Genomic DNA, 13747 nt, shown 5'->3' on the forward strand with positions numbered 1-13747 from the left:
TAGCACATAAGATAAAAATCACATATAGTTACCCTTTAAGCCAATGCATAAAGGTTGTATATAATGCTGTACAGTTTCCTTATATACATTAACATTTGAGAACTATACAGAAAGATGAAAGGAAGCTTCTAAATCAGATGAATAGACTTTCAAATCTGTCTTTAAAATAAGTATCTTCTTAGATAAGGAATTCTAAAATTCTTTCTCCTTGCCTACAGGGTTTATTCTCCCAGTTTTAAAATTGAGTCTCTAAAATGTTAATACATGTCAAAAGGACTATTTTGCTTCTAACTTGGAAATTTTAATTTTTTTTTTAATTAGGTGTTAGTCCTGGCAGAAAATGACTGATGGACTTGAATCTGTTTCAGTCTATCTTTTAAAGAGCTGTAGAAAAGAAAAGGACTTCTTGAGTAAATGGCAAGATTAGCTCAGATAATTTCATAAAATAAGGAAAGATGATTTACTGTATCTAATATCAACCCTTGCTATTTAGGTATAGCATTTAAAATTGTGCAGTATTGCTGAAAAATAGATGACTAGAAAGAGACAGAAAGCCAAGAAATGTATTAACACATATATTGGAATTCAGTACATGACAAAAAATAGTATTTAAAATAGGAGAGAAAGGAATAGTGTAGTCAATAAATATTGTTGGAATAATTGGTTCATAGCAAAACAGTCAAATTCATCAAATTTTCACTTTTGTTACATATATCTTTTTAAATAGCTATTTTCTTACCTAGATTAAATAAAAAGTTAATATCTAACATTTAAATTTTTTTCTAAATGTTAATTGTTTAATCTATCTGTAATTTTCAAGTAGTTTATAATCTATTGTTTTTGATATTTGAGTGAATTTCTGAATATCAAATTTAGTATTCAGATATTGAATATTACATATATATTTATTTCAAATAGTGAAGATTCGATATTTCCTAGTATCAGCTTTGTCATAACGGACCAGAATCATTAATGTTTCCCCCTTATAATGGCAGGACGTTAAGGTCTGTCAAGAGAAGGCCCTTGAAAGAAATTCCAATAGGAGGAATTCTTTCTGATTCTGGCTTGTCTCCTGCTACTTTTTGCTTCTGCTGCTTTTTGCTTCTGCTGCTTTTTGCTTCTGCTGCATGGTTGGTCAGTGGCGTGGGTGTTGGGGAAATCTGCTGGTGTTCAGCTCTGTGCCTGGAGCTCTCAATTCCTTGGCAACTGCCCAGTCCTGGACCATCTCCAGTGACCATCTTTCCAGAACATCCACAGGCAGACACTGCATGCTCTGGGCCTGCTCTGCCCAGGCAATCCTGACAACTTATCTGACAGGGTTAGGCTGCTGCAAGCATACCTTCTGGCCCCCAGTGTGTGGGAAGGATGCTCTCATTCCAAGTATGCCCATCCTTGATCCCTGATACCCTTACTCAGCTCTAGGGTAGTCTTATTATAGTTTTGTAGTTTTATAGTTACTTTTCTATCATAAACATGATTATATCAACTTCTCATGTTTAAATTTTTGTGTATTTTCTTGTTCCTGGTTAGATCAAGACTAATACATATATCACTCATTTCTAATTGATTTATAATGCTATCTCTGCCATATATTAGCTACTATATCTAATAGGTTTTTCGATAACTTGCCTTTTGTGTTCTTTTTATGTGCCAATTATTAATAACTCAATTTACTTTTAAACCAATTATTAAAGAAGTCAAGTATGTTTACTGTGGATTATGTATTAAAATTTTTAAATATGGATATATTGTATATTATATAAAATACTTTATGTAAATAAAATATTTAATATATTAAATATAAATATATTTTGTATATATCATATAATAATATAAATATGTAGACAATGCACTGTAAATTTAAATATAGATACACATATACATATTTTAGATTAGCTGTATAAAAATGCTTAATATTTTGTAGTGTGTGGTCTCCTCTTATTCTTTAAACAATTCTTGCTTTTACTTGACTTATGTTCTTCACATTAATTTTAGAATTGGATTCTTAAATTCTTCAAAAGATTCTATGGAGAATCAATTGGTATTTAACTAAACGTAGATTTATTTAGGGAAAATTGCCATTTTTACAATACTGTATCTTCCTATTTGTGAATGTGGTATTTCTTTACATTTACCTAGATCTTCATTTTTGTCTATTAATAAAACATTATTTTATATAAAAATGACTGTTTAATCTACTCTTAGTTACTTTATACATTTTTTTGTTATTCTAATGAATAGAATTCCTTTTAATATCACATTTTTGGGTGAATAGCAAAAGTTTTCGTGTGTGTTTATCTTGTATCTAGAAAACTTACTGAATCCTCTAAATTTTGTTTGGAGATTCCCTTGAATTTTGTAAGTGCACCTTCGTACTATCTGCTAATAGAAAGTTCTTACTGTTTCCATTTTTTAGATTTCTCAGTCTTCTTTTTGTTTGTTAGTTCCTTAATATAGTAATTAGATTGTTTAATAAAAGTGGTGATCAGCACCTTTGCTCTGTACCTGATTTTAAAAGAATAAATCTAATATTTCACCATTTAGTTTGATACTTACCATAATATTTGGTTAAATGCTTATGGAAAAGTCCCTAATATTACTAGCTTGCTATCAGTTTTGAATCAATATTAAAAGTCAAATTTTATTTAAGTGCTTTTTCTCTATCTTTTAAGATAATTATATGATCATATGATAAAGTGGAAGATTACATTAATAGATATTCTAAAATTAAAACATCCTTTCATTACTAAGTAAACCTTTCTCATCATAAATCTGTTTCATATCTTGATTCACTAATCATTTAATTAGTATTTTTGCATAAGTGCTTATAAGTTTAATTAGGCCTTAATTTTCCTTATTCTATCATTGCCTAGTTTTAATACCAAAGTTTTTCTCATATCATAAAATGAGTTGGGAGTACTTTTACCTTTCCTCCCATAATGTGTGGAACAATTTACATAAGAAAGAATTATTTGTTAATTGAGGGTGCTTTTCTATGAGTAGATTTTTTATTAGCAATCCCATTTTCTCCATGGTTATATATCTTTTCACTCTTTCCATAATAATGTGTCTGACTTTTCATAATTTATATTTTTCTGAGAGAATATGAAATTTATATACATTTTAATGTTCTTCATGGCATTTTCACCCTGTAAATCAACTTTTACACTCTCTAATAATTTTTGCTTTTATCTTTGCTTTGTTTTTTAAATCCATCTTTTATTTGTAATTTTCAGTTTTCTTTGCGTTTCACTGATACTGTCTGCTGATTGTTTACTTTATCTGCCTTGATTCTCTACTTTTGTCATCATATTCTCCATTTTACTCTCTTTGGAGTAGCTCCCTTCATTTTTTGTGTGTGTATCGATTTTTTAAATCCAATTTTTAGGTCTGAAAACTGTAAATTCTGTATTAACTAGATTTCACAAGTTTTGATGCATTATATTTTATTGTTCAGATCTATATATTTTACTATTTCCATTGAGATTCATTCTTTAACTAACAAAGTATTTGCAAATGTAATTTAAATTTTTAAATGTATTGGTTCATCATAGGCTATGGTTCATCATAGGCTTTTTTATTCTAATTCCATTGCATTTTGGCAAGAGTATTTAGTTTGATTATGGATTTAAGTTTGTCTAAACTTGTCTCATAGTTAGTACATAGTCAATTTTCATAAATTTTATGTGTTTGAGAAAAGTATTTTATAAATGTGGTCTTCCATATAAATGCACATCTTTCAAATCACATTTTTCATTGTGTCATGCATATGTTCTGTATGCTTTCCATTTCAGATAATTAAAATATTTTTATTATTTGTACAATACACATATCCAAGTATATTTCAGGTGTATATAATTACTAATAAATTTCTGATAGTGGACTTACTGAGTTTTCCTTACATTTCTGTAATGTTTTCTTTATATACTTTGAGACTATTTTGTTAAGTACATGAAATTTAAGGATTATTACACTTTCCTAGTAAATAGTTTCCTTTTTTCTAAGAGTGATTTCTTCTAACTTAAAGTCAATTTTATAGTTATCAAATGACTATATTAGCTTTCTTTTAGTTAAGTTTGCTAGTTATTTATTGTTCTGTTCCTTTATTTTCAATTTTTCTGAGTTATATGTGTGTGAAAGATACAGTGTTCATCAAATTATGGATATCAGCTCATTTTTTTTCTAGCCTCATTTCAGTTGTGACTAAACATGGCCAATGAGCCATAGAGAGCTCTGTGTGGTGATCACGTTTCATAAATAGAGGATATTTAGCCTATGTGTTTCAAGTTCGTGGGAGAAATAGCTATTTGTTTCTTTAAGCCACTGAGATAGTGGAGTTAATTTATCACTGCATACCCTAGTCTATTGTGACTAATTTCGTAACCAAATTACAACTGAATTTCTATGTTATTTTTAAACTAAGAATCTGTCCTCCAATCTTTGCATTGACTTTGGCAATAATTTGTTGTCATAGCTGCTATCTTTGGCTTTACTTCTATATTTTATGCTTTCTTTTTACCACATATTTTCCTTGCTTGTTTTTTTTTTCTACCTTTTTACCTCCCATTGGATTTTTAATAATTAGTGTAGTCTATTCTATTATTTGGAAAGTATTTATTCAATTACACTTAAAATTTTACACACCCAGTTGTCTTAATCATGTCTAAATTTAATCAGTTTATCTTAACTGCCTCTAAAGAATTCACAGGACCTTAGAAATTTTTACTCCAGTCACTCTCAAATTGCCTAGAATTTTTATTCTAATTATGTTAATTCTCTACTAAATTAGCAGTTGTGCTTTTAAAAAATTATTTAAATACTTTGTCTAAAAGACAAATTACTTAAAAGTCTAAATCTATCATAAATTCTAAATAATTTACCTAGAAATTTACAAGCAGTTTCTCTGTTTATCATTGCATCTTATATCCTGATCCTTCAAGATTTAATACAGTATTATTATTTTTTAATCAAAGAACATCCATTTATTGACCTTTCAACCAGAATATATGAGTGGTAAATTATCTACTTTTCTCTCTAAATGTCTTTATTTTGCATTAATATTTGAAAATGTTTCATTAGGACTTTAGAATTTTAGGCAAATGTTTTTTTTTCTCAGACTTTTGAAGATATTCCATTATTTTCTTACATTTTTGCTGATAAGTAAGCTGTTATTAAATCTTAATTCTTTTGTAAGTAATGCGATTTTTTTCTTTAAAACTATCTTTAAAAGTTTTAGCTGTCTTTAAAAATATGTATTTTATTTTTGCTATAATATATCTAGGTTTATATTTATATTTATTATTGGAAAGAGGAATTATTTTGTTTATTTAATCCATGGTTCATTTCTTTCACCTATTCTAGAAAAATTTCCGCCATTATTTATTTGAAATATGCTTATATCCTATTGATTTTATTCTCTTGTGTTGAAACTTTTATGCAACGTATGTTGGATCCTCTCATTTAAGCCTATATAATTCCTCTTTTGCTTCCTAGATAACATAGTCATTTTTAGTGTTTAGTTTATATGTTCTTCTTGAGCTTTATTTGATGTTAACTATTTTAACTAGCTTAGTTTTAATAATCATATTTCTAATTTCTTTGTTTATTTGATTTTCCATTGAAACCCTGTTGGTTTTTTTTTTTTGTATGTCTTTTGTTATAGGATTCTATTTCGTCATTTGTGCCATTAAAAATATTTATCTGTGGACACTTTAGATTGCTTAATTTCACAAGTGTTTAGGACATTAGTTCTGTTTATTTTGTCTCCTCTTTCTCATGGTGCAAATCATTTTTAGGACTTTATTTTCCCCTTTTTTCCTTGTGCGTGTTCTGTTAATCTGAGATGATAGGAACAGGTTGTCAGAGTAATTTTTAATTTATGTCTACCAGTGCCTTGAGATTTAATAGGCTCAGTATCAATTTTTATGTAAATTTTGTAGAGATTTCTGCACCATTGTAAACTTGAAATTTGTTCATGCAGAATAAAGTCTTGAGATTTCAGTTTCTAAGCAGATACTTTAAGATATTTATATTATATATATTAAATATATACTATATGTCTTACATGTATAATGTGTATATATGTTATGTGTGTGTATATAGTATGTAGTTAAATATGTAATATGTAACATATTTTTATTTATATATATTATGGACATTAAATATGTGTTGTATATGTCTTATACGTGATATATATGCATGTATATGATATATGTCTTAGTCAAACACAAAACTTGCTCATGACTTTTCTGGGACCAAGGGTATACTTTCTCTAATTTCATTTTCATTAAGGAGGAAGATTTCCCAGGGTCCAAGTCTCATTCAGGACTACAAAAAAAGCTCTGGCTTTTCTGGAACCAAGACCGTGTCCACTGTGTAATAGTATACCGACCTTTATGTGTTGGGCTCATTTTATATTTTATATTTCACTCATCTCATATTTTAGCTTTTATATTAAAGTGCTTCCTCTTGTTCTTTGCTCTTCTGACGTTCAGTTCTTGACACCTATGCATTTTTCTTTCTTTCATATTTAGTTATGTTTTTCTTTTATTGTTTAATTGTTATATTTCACTTAACATTTTAAAGTGTTTGGAATGAGGTGCACATCCATATTTGAATCCACCATGTTGTGAGACTTGAATTAAGTCAATTTTTATGTGCATGTTTTATTTTTATTTTTTGCATAATTATAAATTTTCATAGACTATGAATTTATACTGCCTTTGCCTATTGATAAAGTTATTGCCATATATGAAAATATATTTATCCAAAATATTTGTATTCTTTAGATTTCTGCCATCATTGTCATTGTCAGAACAACATAGGTTTGTTTTATCACTAGTGCTTTGTTTGAGTAATACATTGATTTTTTTTTTTTTTTTGAGTAAGGGTAAGTTAAAGTGATGTATGACAGGATAGAGACTTACTATAGATTTGCATATATATATATATATATATATTACTACAGTGATGATTTGCTAATAGGCTAATGGGTTTCATAATGTTCAAATTGTATTAGAAAATTAAGAGAATCACATTAAAGGGGTTTGGTATAAAAAATGAAGTCAAATGCTAAGAATATTTTTAAAGCAGTGTTTAAATGAATTCATTATAGACCGGAGTCTGGTTTTATGGGTCATAAACTAATTCTACTTTTTGATGTTAGAGTCTTGCACAAACTCACGTGCTGTGTCTTTTCCCATCATAGCTCACAGAGACTGAAGTAGAAATTCGGACTATCAGACTGTCAATTCACAGTGAGTAATTAATGTGTCAAGGAGAATGGATGAATTATCTGTTAGCTTGATCTTTACATTTTCTCTATATAGATAGATACATGGAAAGAAAAAAATATCAGATAGTTGACTATTTTGTAATCACAGCAAACAAAGGTATTGTTTAACTTTCTTTTTTCTTTTTTCTTTTTTTTTTTTTTTTTGAGTTTTAATAGTATCGGTACCTCATAATTTGGGATGTCAGTTCCTTTAATATGAATGTAATCTGATGGTCCTATACTCACAAGCATCTGACATTCTCTCTCCCACCTTAATAGTGCTTATGTTTTCTCAGTGGCTCTTCTGTATCTTTGCTTCTGTTGCTGAATAATCTTGCTTTGTGTTGACATCTGCCTTTTTGAATTATGTTCCTGTCTTCGATTAGGTTCTTGCTAAATTTTGTTAACCTTGAAGGCATTTTCTCTCCTTAATATTACTGCCCTTGGAGTACTACTTACCGCTGCTACTACTGTGTCTTTCTCTACCATTATTATCAGTATAAGTAGCTAAGATTTATTGAACCCTTTCTATTACTTAGTCATCATGATATGTTCTTTTGTGTGCATTTAACTTAGAAAACCACACTGTGATATTGGTATTGTTGTTATGCCTATTTTCTGATGCTTAGAGTTCTAAGTGGCCAGCTTATCTGGTGAGAAAGTGACAGGTTCATAGTTTATGTTTAGGCAAGTGTCTTAACTCTAGAAAACTTCTAGCCACTTTAACTCTCACTGGTTCTAAGAATAAAGACAGAGAAACACTGCTCTCACTTTTCTTTGTAGCACAAATTTATCATATATTTGATCAGGACTATAGTGATAATTCTTATTTTACATGTGAGGAAATAGTTTCAGAAGGTTAAGTGTTTAACACCAAAACCCAGTTAATGATTGTCAGACTATTAGTCCTAGGATATTTTCAGTATTATATACCCCTCCTCGTTTCCCTTCCACATCTTCCCTTCTTGATATGTGAACAGGATTGCCAGGGAGAGATCAGTCATGAAATGATTATGGTTATATATTGATTAATGGTATTTATATGTTTATATAGACATATAACCACATAAATGTGAAGAAATGATTATTTATATTATTACTAGAACATTGACTCTGAGCTTTTTGAATGTGATAAATATTTTATTTTATTTTTTTCTCTCTATATATTCTTTATAACCCAGTGAGGAAGCATAGATATTAATGACACAGTAAGAATTAGGAGTACAAATTCTGAGTTTCAAATAAAACCTTAAACAAAATCTGAAAACTGCTATCTAGTACTCAGCGGGCTATAACCAGCTAAATAACTAGTTCAGAAAAGCATCTCACTGGGAGAATTCCCTTTTTAAAATATCTGAAATGGAAAGTTTGTAGCTTTGCAAAGCATGGATACTTTGCAGTTAAAATTCAGAACAATTGTCATTTTCCAGCTGAGCTTCTATGCAGAGTAACTATCCCAAGGCTCCATCCTCTTTTACTTTTAAAATGATTGAAATACCATGGTAAAAGATTCAGTCTTTTGAAGCCAGTGATATATGGAAATTATGACCATAATCCCATATCGGAAGGTTTTGTTTTTGTTTTTAATTTTTTAAGGAATGCTGTGCTCATGCAAGATGTCAGTTTGGCAGATTTGAAGATCAAAGTTTTCTTCTTCAGGTACTATATGTACACTGAAGCTAAGCTAAGACATGTCCCCTGGCTCATTGTGCCCGTGGGTACCATCTCTTAATAATAGCTGTCAATTCTAGCAACAGAGGAAGCAGTTAAGCACCCATGTCCATCCCTCCTTTGTTGATCCTGACAGGCAAGGTGACATTGTAATGATGCATTAATGATGATGGAGTCACAAAGAATTGAACAAACTAAGTATTATTACCCCAAGTAGCTACAGGAACATTCTTTCAAGTAAACAATTAATTCATCAGATACTCTCAAATATGGAGAACTCTGTAGATTCAAAGTTAGAATTTCTAATTTTAAAAGTAAATAATATAAAATTTAAGAAAAATTAGAATAGTTTATTTTTCTTTTAATACAGTCTATCTTCCCTCTGCTTTTCATTTTTAGGGGATTCTAGATTTATGATATATTAAGTTTTCTATAAACAATACTTAAAATATAATTTGTCATTAAAATTTGATATAGTCAGTTATATTCAGTTATTTAAAATTTAGCAACTGATAAAGATAATGGCTTTATACTTTGGTTTCCTCATTTAAAAAAATGAGAGGCTACCATGAACAACCAGTATTTTAAAATCTTGGCTGAAATAAAACAAAATTCATCAACTAAAGATTATTGTAGAGCAGAGTTTGGCAAATTGGGAAGGTTCATTCTTTACCAATCTCAAATTCTGTAAAGTGAACTTTCATGTGGTTAATTAGCATTTATTCAGTGCCTGCCCAGATGCCAGGTTATATGTTGTGTATTGAGGTTATGACTGGTTCCTGCTTCCCATGAATGTGCTGTATAGTTAGAGAGGCATACAAATAACTAGGATAGGAACACATTACATCTGCAGTTGGAAAGAAGATGGTGACATGTCACAACCTGGAAGAGGAATCAGGTAATACTCCCTACAAGAGGTAACAGTGCAGCTGAATCTTAATGAGTAAGAGTCACATTAGCCATGCAAAAGGGAGGGGAAGGAGATTCCAATCCTAAAATATAAGACCACAGGGCAAGCACTAATGGAAACAGTCACATCTGAATAAAACTATTCCACCCAACTCTCTTTTAGAACTGCCATCTGACTTCTGAGTTCTTGTTTCCTATCCCTTGAAAACCCAAGTCAAGTTTACCTGCCAACATATGTAATGATACAGTTGCTACTGGTCCTATACTTGTTGCAACAATTATATTTTTTGTGTGTTTTCTTTGCTTTTGGGTATTGTCTTCCTTGATAAGGAAAGAATTAATTTTATCTTATTCAGCATTTTCTAGGCCCCACCCTGTATTATGCCTAATCCAATCATTTGGGTTTTTTTTTTATTTTCTATACTAATCTTAATCAAGGGGTTTTTCTATTAATTTTGTCCTTAATTAAATTTTAAATGTTGTTTCAAGGTAGATGCTTATATATTTATGTCTAAAATTTTCTAATGTCAAGAATAACATCTTAGCCAAATTGTCATGAAGAAAACAGTACTCATTTTCATTTGAAGGAAATTATCAAGATCTGGCAGTCATAAAGTACATGATTATAGCTCTTGGTCACTTGTGTTTATAAGTAAAAGTGACCATTTACTTTTCCTAGTTTTGTCTATCCTTTTTCAAGCTCAGCTAAACAACTACTTGTCTTCTACACAAAATCCAGTTGTTTTTATTATTTATAAAACATATAGAACAAAATATTCTTTCTTATTCACAGATTAGTTGGAAAAATGTGAGAAGCTGGTTGGACTTCATATCCCTGAAAATATTAACAGTTACTGGGTTTCAAGGCCTGTAAGTACTAATACTTTGTAATTTTCTATATGCAGATCCCAGTTCTATATGCACATAGAACTTTAAGAAGAGGACTTTTTTTTTTTATTAAACACAGTAGCATTTTAGGATAAATTGTGCTGGCTTCTCTGTTTGTGTAACAGTCCTGAAACGGATCTTTTCAAGCATAGCAATGGATATGAATTGTGCTTGCCTAAAGGCCATGAAACCCAAAAACTGTGAAATGGAGTTCAAGCACAGCCCTTTAAAGCTGGCAGAAGTTCAACTGTAGTTTGGAGTAGTTTGGTCAGCAGTTTCAACAAATACTTCTAAAAGTTTAACTACATATAGGCATTCTTATACTGGGCTATTGTGAATGTTGCAAAGTGAGTTCTTTATTTTTCCATCCATTATGCATTTCCTACTTTGTGGGAATAAAGACCACTCACTGAATACATTTGCTAGTTTCACTGCTATTTGAAATGTATGAATAATTAATATACACTGGATTGACTCTCTTTCGCTGTAAATCCCTTTACATATTCCAGGATTTTGGCTTAGGGAATGAGATGGGTGTCGACCCCATTTCAGAAGTCCAATCTTATTATCCATTGCTTGTAATACTACTGTTTTTTTTTTTTTTTCAAAAATTTAATTCAACCACAGAAATAAGACTAAAAAGGCAAACAAAAAATTAACTCAAAGTACTATCTTACTGAATATTGCCATTAGTCTTCTGATTTTTTTTTTTTTTTTTTTTGATAAAAGTTCATGTTCAGATTCACTGATTGTAAAGATCTCATAATGAAAACTATGGTAAAAAACCACTGGACTCACTTTTATCTAGAAATCTTTATTGAAACTCTGCTTTTGACCTCAAACCATTAGAACAGATGGAATCATTCAAGGAAACAGTATTGAGTAAGTTCTAGAGCCAAAGATTCTTTTCAATTTATTTTTCAAAGAAGATTTCAAAATGTCTCTTCAATCTAAAATATCATAATATGATAAATATCTAATGTGATTTATGATTTACAAGCCTTTTCACATATAACGTTTCATCATTCTATAATAAAATAGTTGGAAGGATTGTATCCTGTTTCTGGATCTTCTGCTTACTGGTCATCTAACCTCAGGGATGTAACTGTACCTCTCCTGTTCTAACCAGCAGTACCTTCAGCAATTGCTACATATTTTAGTTTTCTGGTTCTAGATTTCCTTCTTGTTGACCTCCACCCCTGGATTGAGAGGAAGGGTGTTTTCTGCTTTTGTGAATTCCTGGGCTCCCTCAGCTATCTTTGAGAGCTCTTTCTGCTTTTCTACCACTTGTGTAAGCAATTCCCAAGTTTAGAGTACCTCTGTTTGAAATACCTAGAGTGGTATTTATTTTCCCGACTAAACCCTGTTGGATATAGCTCTATACACTCTCATTTCCTTCTCTGAAAATGCAGATTAAAAAACCTAAATCAGAGGGCTCTACTGAGGATTACATTTGTAAAATATGTGAATGATGAAGTCAGGGGCTGGGATAACAGACAAACCAGCAGTAGTGGAAGGCCGCCCTGGAGAGAGAGGAGCCAGAAAAGGCTGACAGTAGGACAACAACATTAACTGAGTGTTTCTTTGTCCTAAGAATGCTGACCCTGCAAGGCAGTGATCTTTGTTTAATTAAGTTCATTAAAGTAACATTGGTTAATATAATTATATAATTTTCAGGTGTATATTATCATTTGACATCTGTATATTCTATTGTGTGTTTACCACCCAAAGTCCAATTTCCTTCAGCTACCATATATTTGATCCTCTTTACCCACTTCGCCCTCCCCTAAACCTTATATTTGATCTCCTTTACCCGTCTATCTCCCCCCTCTTCCTCCACCCCACTAGTAACCACTAGTCTATAGTCCTCTGGTAACCACTAGCCTATAGTCCATGTTTATGAGTCTCTGTTTGTCCTGCTCATTTGTTGCTTTTAGGTTTATATCCCACATATAAGTGATATCATGTGATTTTCAACTTTTTCTGTCTGGCTTATTTCGCTTAGCATGATTATCTCACATTCCATCCATGTTGTCGCAATGGCAGTATTTCATCTCTTCTTATGGCTGAGTAATATTGCATTGTATATATGTACCACAGCTTCTTTAGTTTTTGTTTTGTTTTGTTTTGTTTTAGGTGAGGCAACCCTTGGTTGACCTCACAGATTGCAAGGACCTTGTCAGTTTACAATCCCTTATTTTTTATTTTTTATAACTACAGCAACTGGTCTTCCTAAGTGGTCTCTTATCCAAATACTAACCAGATCCGACGCTGCTTAGCTTCCAAGATCAGATGGGATCGGGCGTGTTCAGGGTAGCATGGCTATAGACTGGCAGTGATCTTTATTTTCATTTTTAAGATGAAGAAAATGAGGCTTATAGATATTAAGTATAACACAGTTAATATATAGTCTCAGAACCCAAATCTGTCCAGACTCTTAATTTTTATGTTTTGTTTTGTTTTCCTTTCTATCATGTTATGACTCCTGTTGGAAAAATTCCTACTCAACAATGTTGCATTGGATGGGGCTCTGTTTTCAGGGATAGGACCTGTAGTCATTGACAAGAGGCAGAATTGATTTCTTAAGCAGCCCTCTGCTTTGTTTACATGAGTTGAAGGAAAATACTATTCATTTAAAATACACCTAGACTATTTAGAAGAATGGAGACGAACCCTGTCCTAGCACTGAAGTCTAGAAAACCTCTTACAACATAACTAATCTTCCAGTTATTTGCATTTTAGCCCTTTGTCAAGATGATCATGATAAGTCATGAATCACAAATGTTTTGCTTTTAACTGCCCATATTGTCCATATAAATGCCAACTTTAACTACAGTCTGTTTCTCTTTTTACTGTAAGACATTTTATCCACAAGGTCTGGCAACCTGTTTTCTATCATCGGAAGTATGTCAGGTGACAAAACTCAGAAATTATTTGTGGAAAATTATAAACCTCTGATATGAACAAGAAACGGATACCTTAAAATAAATATCCCAGGTGTGAAAG

General features: G+C 31.0%; 1 pseudogene; it reads right to left on the reverse strand.

The window, feature by feature from the left end:
* Positions 1-12952: 12952 nt before the first annotated feature.
* Positions 12953-13071, reverse strand: LOC118614126 (annotated as a pseudogene).
* Between the last annotated feature and the right edge of the window lie 676 nt (positions 13072-13747).

Source organism: Rousettus aegyptiacus, unplaced genomic scaffold (genome assembly GCF_014176215.1).
Source record: "Rousettus aegyptiacus isolate mRouAeg1 unplaced genomic scaffold, mRouAeg1.p scaffold_m13_p_2, whole genome shotgun sequence".
Classification (NCBI taxonomy): domain Eukaryota; kingdom Metazoa; phylum Chordata; class Mammalia; order Chiroptera; family Pteropodidae; genus Rousettus; species Rousettus aegyptiacus.